The sequence below is a fragment of the Carya illinoinensis genome, chromosome 7 (genome assembly GCF_018687715.1).
Source record: "Carya illinoinensis cultivar Pawnee chromosome 7, C.illinoinensisPawnee_v1, whole genome shotgun sequence".
Taxonomy (NCBI): domain Eukaryota; kingdom Viridiplantae; phylum Streptophyta; class Magnoliopsida; order Fagales; family Juglandaceae; genus Carya; species Carya illinoinensis.
Window position 1 is genome coordinate 20,613,549 of NC_056758.1, and position 8,131 is coordinate 20,621,679.

Below are 8,131 nucleotides of genomic sequence, written 5' to 3' on the forward strand. Positions count from 1 at the left end.
CCATAACTCACAGGTATAATAGTGTTTCGTATAAGGGCTCTCTCTATGGAGTTCACAATGGGTGTATACACACCCTCATGGAAAATTAGGCAATTATGTACAAGCAACAAGCAAACATTGATCTTATGATAGGAACACTAACAAATGAGACTTCCATCAATCTTTCCAACAGTTTACTTAGGATCAGAATGGTCAACACAAAAGGTTGTAATGTGGCTTGGTTTTGGGGTTATATGAAAAAAAAGGATGAAAGGGATTCAAAAACTTCCAAGTACATACAAAGGGAATTTTATTAAATATCTCAATAGACCACACTTCTCACTTGATATACTCTCCAACTTTTCAGATCATCAAATAATAATGTTTTTCCTTCTTCTTCCTCTTTTTTTTTTCAACAATTTGATGGACAAACACATGCCACTTTTGTATTCTTTCCATCTCTACCAACTTCTTTTTTTTTTTTTTTTTTTTTTTGGAGCTCACTCAATTGAACACTTTGCAACTTGTACTCTTCTATTTTTTTCCGTCGTCTTCTTCTTCTTCTTCTTTTTAATTGAAAATGATAAAATTAAAGAAAGAAAATACAAATTCCACACCTAGTATACACTTGGAAGTAAAAAGGGTAAGAAAATCTGTGTATAGGTTATACTCCAATGTGGAGAGGCATGGATGATATGGGCATATGAAAAGAAAAAGCTACAAGTGTTTTATTGGCTCAAGGTTGGCTACTAGGGGTCTATGATGGAAAGGATAGCTTGAAAGGCTCAAACGTTAATCCTAAGTTGACCTTCGTCATATCCCAAGTATATCCACCATCATACCGCAAACCATGTAATGATATTCTCAAAAGAAGTGCCCAATTCAACAGATCAATAAACGCTTATCACAATTTACTGCATTTGTATTCTCTCAATCCTCTCCAAACTCACATGAACACTTAAGCAAAAGAGTTCTCTAGCTGCATGTGTCAAACCACCATCTTACCACAAAACTTGGATAAGTGCATTAAGGGTTCTGTGAATGCTTCAACAAAAATGATTATGGTGGGTTTGGTGAATTCACGAAGATGGCTATGAATGAGAATGAGTACACATGTGAAAATGATGCACGTGTGATGCAAATTAAAAAAAAAAAGTTGACACATGAAAATATGCCACAGAGTTCCAACAAGCATTTTAAATATTGAATTTGCACCACCACCCCCCAACTTAAATGAAACATTGTCCTCAATGTTTAAGAATCAAAATTGAATGGGGAGTAACTGAAAATGGTAGGATACACCTAATGAGTGACGTGGGTAGCTCACTAAACACCAAAGATGGTAATCTGAAATGATGAAATGAAACTATCCTGTAATCAAAAACAAAGAAAACGATAGCAAACAAAAAGGAAAAGAAATAAAATAAGAAAAAACAAAAACAAAACAAAGCAAAACAAAATAAATAAAGAAACACATACCTTGGTGGTGTGGTCAAGGTTGATAGACTGGATCCACAAGTGGAATGTCTTCCACTTCCGAAACTTGCCTATCAATTAATATTTTAAGGCGTTGACCATTTACTTTAAAGATCCGACCATCCTTAGGATCTTCTATTTCTACCGCCCCATTTACAAAAACATGCCTTACTAAAAAGGGGCCAGTCCACCTAAACCGAAGTTTTCCTGGGTGCTTATGGAGTCTAGAAGCATATAAAAACACTCGATCATTAAGCTTAAACATTTTTCTCAAAATATTTTTATCATGAAACGCTTTCATTTTAGCCTTATAGATTCTAGAGCTCTCATAAGCATCATTTCTCAACTCCTCTAACTCGGTCAACTGAAATTTTCTAAGCTTACTTGCTTCTCCTATATCAAAATTGAAATGCTTGATGGCCCAATAAGCTCGATGCTCGAGCTCCACAGGTAAGTGGCAAGGCTTCCCAAAAACAAGCCTATAAGGTGACATACCTAAGGAAGTTTTGAAAGCTGTACGATAGGCCCAAAGTGCATCAACTAGTCTTAAAGACCAATCTTTGCGATCTGGATTGACCCGTTTTTTTTTAAATTTGCTTAATTTCCCTGTTTGCAAGTTCTACCTGTCCACTTGTCTGGGGGTGGTAGGCAGTGGAGATCTTATGTATCACCCCATATTTTTTCATCAAAACCTCAAAAGAATGGTTGCAAAAAAGTGTACCCCGATCACTAATGATAGCACGTGGTGTACCAAATCGAGATAACACATTCTCTTTGAGAAATTTGATTACCGTCCTATTATCATTGCTCCTGCAAGCTTCTGCCTCTACCCATTTTGACACATAATCTACTGCCACAATAATATATTGATATGCAAAAGAAGGAGGAAATGGTCCCATAGAATCAATGCCCCAACAATCAAAAATTTTAATCACTAAAATTGGGTTTAAGGGCATCATATTACGATGAGATATAACTCCTAACTTTTGACACTTTTCACATGAGTGACAATAGATGTTTGCATCCTTAAATATGGTGGGCCAATAAAATCCACACTGCAGAACTTTTGCAGCGGTTTTCTTCATCGAAAAGTGGCCCCCACAAGCTTGAGAGTGACAAAATTCTAAGATGCTAGCAATCTCTTCATCAGGGATGCAACGCCTTAAAATTTGGTCAGGCAGTATTTGAAAAGAAAAGCATCATCCCAATAGAAATTACGTACCTCAGTTATGAACTTCCTCTTGTCCTAAGCGCTCCAATCCACCGGTATCTCACCTGCAGTCAAATAATTCACAATATGAGCAAACCATGGTAGAGAAGTAATAGATAGTAAATGCTCATCGGGCAAATCATCCCTAATTGGCAAGTGGTCAAAGGTGTCCTCAAATGTGAGCCTCGGGAGATGGTCAGCCACTACGTTCTCCACTCCTTTCTTGTCTTTGATGGTGATGTCAAATTCCTACAAAAGTAAAATCCATCGTATTAATCGTGCCTTAGCATCCTTCTTTGTAAGAAGGTACTTAAGGGCTGCATGATCTGTAAAAATAATAATAGGAGAACCAATCACGTAAGCACGAAACTTATCCAAAGCAAACACTACAGCTAGCAACTCTTTTTCAGTGGTGGAGTAATTCATCTGAGCACTATTTAGAGTTCTACTAGCATAGTAAATGACAAAAGGTTTTCCCTCCCTTCGCTGTCCAAGTACAGCACCTACAGCAAAATCACTTGCATCACACATAATCTCAAAAGCTAAAGTCCAATCAGGTGGCTGCATTATGGGTGCTGAGGTAAGCTTGCCAATTAGCGTTTTAAAGGCCTCTTGACAATCTTGTGTCCACTCAAATGGGGCATCTTTAGCTAGGAGGTCACATAGTGGTCTAGATATGGTGAAAAAATTATGTATGAACCTCCTATGAAAGCCCGCATGACCAAGAAAGGATCTCACGTCCTTTACTGTCCTAGGTGTAGGTAACTTAGAGATTAATTCAATCTTAGATTGATCTACCTCTATCCCCCTAGAAAAAATAATATGCCCTAACACAATACCTGAAGGTACCATAAAGTGGCATTTTTCCCAATTCAAAACCAATTCCTTCTCCTCACAGCGAGTCAACACCCTCTCTAAATTCAATAAGCATGCATCAAAAGTAGATCCAAAAATAGTCAAGTCATCCATAAAAACTTCCATGCAATTTTCAACTATGTCACTAAAAATGATCATCATGTAATGTTGAAAGGTAGCAGGTGCATTACACAATCCAAATGGCATTCTACGAAAAGCATAAGTACTGAAAGGACAAGTGAAAGTGGTTTTATCCTGGTCTTTTAATGCAATTTCAATTTGATAATAACTAGAATAACCATCCAAGAAACAATAGAAAGGATGACTAGCCACACGCTCAAGAATTTGATCAATAAAAGGGAGAGGAAAATGGTCTTTCCGGGTGGCAGCATTCAATTTTCTATAATCAATGCACATCCGCCACCCAGTCACAAGTTTTGTAGGGACTAGCTCTCCCAGGTCATTCTTCACCACAGTAACACCTGACTTCTTAGGAACAACCTGTGTAGGACTTACCCATTTACTATCAGCAATAGGATATATCATTCCTGCATCTAATAGTTTCAACACTTCATTTTTCACCACTTCTTTCATAATAGGATTAAGCCTACGCTGGGGGTCTCTACTAGGGCTAGTTCCTTCCTCCAAATTAATTTTATGAGAACAGACCAGGGGACTAACACCTTTTATATCAGCAATGCTCCAACCTAAGGCTGACTTATGCTCACTTAGTATCCGAATTAATTTCTCACCTTGAGACTCAAACAATTCAGATGAGATAATAACAGGAAAAGTATCACCTGGACCAAGGAAAACATGCTTTAAACCCTTAGGCAGAGGTTTCAGTTCAACTTTAGGTGCTTCCACACTTGAAGGAATTTGCTTTTCCTCTCTCTCAGGCAACTCCTCAAACTTCGGTTACCAGGCACGAGTGCCATAATCCTGAGTTCTATCAAAGATAGCACAAATATCAACTACATCAGATGGATTACTGATAGAATCAAACTCAGAATTAACAAGAAAATACTCAAGGGGATCAAAATCATGAGCTATAGAAACTCCCTTTTCTATGAGTGAGTCAATCATGTATGTCTGGTGGCTCTCGTCATCATCTTCTGGCTGTCTTGCAATATGGAAGATATTCACCTCAAGAGTCATGTTTCCAAAAGAAAGCTTCATGAGCCCATTCCTGCAATTAATAAGAGCATTAGCAGTGGCAAGGAAAGGCCTACCTAAAATCACAGGAATTTTAGAAGTAGTATCAACAACAAAGCTAGTGTCAAGGATTAGGAAATCAACAAGATTATAAAATTTATCAATTTGAATTAGAACATCCTCTACCACACCCCGAGGTACTTTGACTGAACAGTCAGCCAATTGTAATACCACAGTGGTTGGTTTGATTTCTCCCAACCCCAACTGCAAATAAATAGAATATGGCATTAGATTCACGCTAGCTCCTAAATCTAGCAAAGCTTGCCCAAACTCATGATTTCCAATGCTGCATGCAATGGTTGGGCAACCAGCATCCTTGTACTTGGGAGAAATCCGCTGCTCAATTAGAGCACTAACTTGCTCTGTAAGAAATGTTGTCTTCTTAACATGATGCTTCCTCTTGACTGTACACAAATCTTTAAGAACTTTTGCGTAAGTAGGAACTTGTTTAACAACATGCAAAAGAGGGAGGTTAATTTTTACCTGCTTGAGATTCTCCAAGATTTCATTGTTAGGATCCAAAGTTCGCTTATTCAGTTTTAAAGCTTGAGGAAATGGTACCTTAACTGGGCTCTTTATTACCTCGGCTTCTTTGGGCAGCTCGGCACCACTATTGCTTTGATCCTCTTCCACATCCTCTGATTTGTTCATTGTTGGGATGTGTAATGACTTACCATTTCGTGTCACAATGGCATTCGCATCCTTCAAATTCTCTTGTGCCATGTGTTGACCATGGGGTACGGATTGAGCTTGAGAAGGAAACTTACCTCGCTCATTCATACTCAAGGAGCTCATCAATTTGGACACTTGGCTTTTTATCTCCTTATTTTCTTGAACAACCTGCGTAATCAAAGATTCAAACTTTTGGTTAGTCTTACCTTGTGCCTCAATAAAAGCATGTAAAGTATCTTCTAAGGGGCTCCTAGAAGATGAAGGTGCATGATATGGTGTAGGATATGATCTAGGGGGTTGTGCAAGCGGCTGGTTTTCAGACTTCCAGCTAAAATTGGGGTGATTACGCCACCTCGGATTATAGGTCTCAAAGAAATGTGTAAAAGGCTTCTTGTACATACCTAAGGCGTTACATTGTTCCTCATACATTCCTCTCATCTCAGCAAATGTGGGACACTCTTGGGCAAGGTGATCTACCCCACCACACACAAAACATGGTCCAAAAGACTCTGCATGATTAGCCACGTGTGTTGGCTTTAAGTCCTTAGTCTTCAACGCCTCTAGCTCTCTAGTGAGCATCTCAACCTTAGCTTTTAGGTTATCTTCTTTCTTGAGATGGTAAATTCCACCACCATTTAGGTTTGCTACAGGTCGTGACCTATTTATGCTCTCAGTAGCACTAGGTCCAGTCCAAGTGTGAGCTTTTTCAGCAAGCTCATTGAGGTATTCTATGGCCTCATCAGGATATTTCTGTAATAACTCACCATTACACATCATTTCCACAAATTGACGCTCTCTAGGTGTAAGTCCCTCATAAAAATAGCTCACTAAGCGCCAATTCTCATATCCATGGTGAGGACACATACTCAATAGCTCCTTAAATCTCTCCCAAGACTGATACAAAGTCTCACTATCCTTTTGTACAAAGGTGGAGATTTGCGTTTTTAAAGCATTGGTCTTATGTTGGGGAAAGTATTTATTAAAGAAGACCTGAGTCATCTCATTCCATGACCCAATAGATCGTGGTCTCAATGAGTATAGCCAACTCTTAGCTCTATCTTTCAAAGAGAAAGGAAAGAACTTAAGTCTCACAATGTCATCAGTTGCATTTTGACTATGAAAAGTCGCAACTACTTCCTCAAACTCTCTAATGTGCACATATGGATTTTGATTTTTCCAAGCCATGAAAAGTAGGGAGTAACTGTATCATCCCTGTTTTAAAATCCAATTGGCGAATATTAGCTGGAAACATGATGCATGATGGTGTGGCTGTGCGTGTAGGGTGGAGGTAATCCTGAAGGGTCCTAGTGGGTTGATCTTCGTGTTCACTCATTTTCTCAGAATTAGAAGAATTATCAAACAAATGATCAGAAAAATTAAACTCTGACTTTAACACAGGTCTACAAGCAAACCGACCCAAGGCGTCTCTATACCTGTGCATGCAAGGTGGAGAAAAATGCAACACTAAAAAAAACTACAAAAAGAAAAAGAAAATAAAAAAAAGATGCAGCAAGCTAAAATAGGAACCGAAGTTACTGCCTTTACAAACTGTTGAAAAGAAAAACTATCTCACAATTCTTCTACCGTCTCCCCAGCAACGGCGCCAAAATTTGATTACGCCCAAAGAATAACGCGGTAGTTGTAGCACAGCTTTGGGGTGTCGATTCCACAGGGAGACAAATTAAAAGAATAGCAAGAGGAACAAAGAAACTAAAAAAAAAATTAAATAAGTAATAGAGAACAAAGATTAATTTTAAATGTAAATTCAAGTGAAGCAAAGTGATTAACAGAAAAAGTACTAAAATTTGACAAACAGTAGAGCGTCGGGAATCTCTTGCACAAATCTGATATTTTAATTATTCTTAATTCATTGGATAACGTAATTAGGAACTCAATTCCCGCAATTCCCAATCGGAAGGTATAGATTTATAAACCAGACTTAAATAAAATGTAACCCTTTGAAAAAACATTCACCACTTTTAAAAAATGTGAATTACTACCCCTATTGATAAAATCTAATGACGACAATATACTCAGAAAGCGATATTGCAGCAAAAAACTAAATCAATATAAATAAATAATTGATCCAAACATAATCAAAGAACTAATCCATTCAATAGAAAAAGCATGACTGAATCCATAAACACAATAAATTCTATGATTATTCGGAGAAGAAAACATCAACGATGAATTGAGAATGATAAAACAAAAGAGTTTTAGCAATTGAAAATCAAATACATGAATTAAGAATAAATTAGAAATACCATCTAATGTGCAAGTTCATCCCTAACCCTACTAGAGAATTTAGTTACCCATAAATATACTGGACAACAAAAATCTCCAGAGAAAACTGAAGCGAACGGTGGCCATGGAAGTGATTTTCTCCTCTCTTCAGATCTGCCTCTTGTGCCTATTCCTTGATTTCCGCATAAAAAAATCGCCTAAATTTTAGGACTTATCTTGGCAGCCACATACACCCTTCAGGAGTTTGAATTTGGAAATTCTTATTAGAGACAAAGTTATAGCTCTTTAAGATATCTTTCTAATGCATCAAGAATTGCATCCATCCAATATGTGAGTAAAAAGATACAGTAAAAGACTAAAAGTATGTCCAGACTGTCCCTAGCGAATTTTGGATTTGGACTTCTTGTGGTCTCATTTTGTGATTTTTTTTTCTTTTTCTTTTCTTCCAAATTGCTCTCAAACCCCATGAATGTCCTCCTT

At 37.7% G+C, this 8,131-nt stretch overlaps 1 non-coding gene and 1 pseudogene across 1 annotated transcript; one reads left to right on the forward strand and one right to left on the reverse strand.

The window, feature by feature from the left end:
- Positions 1–2,042: 2,042 nt before the first annotated feature.
- On the reverse strand, positions 2,043–4,120 carry LOC122316239 (annotated as a pseudogene).
- A 2,131-nt stretch (positions 4,121–6,251) lies between these two features.
- LOC122317618 lies at positions 6,252–6,359 on the forward strand. Its single transcript, XR_006244545.1, has one exon. It is a non-coding gene; the product is annotated as a small nucleolar RNA R71 (small nucleolar RNA).
- Positions 6,360–8,131: the final 1,772 nt, after the last annotated feature.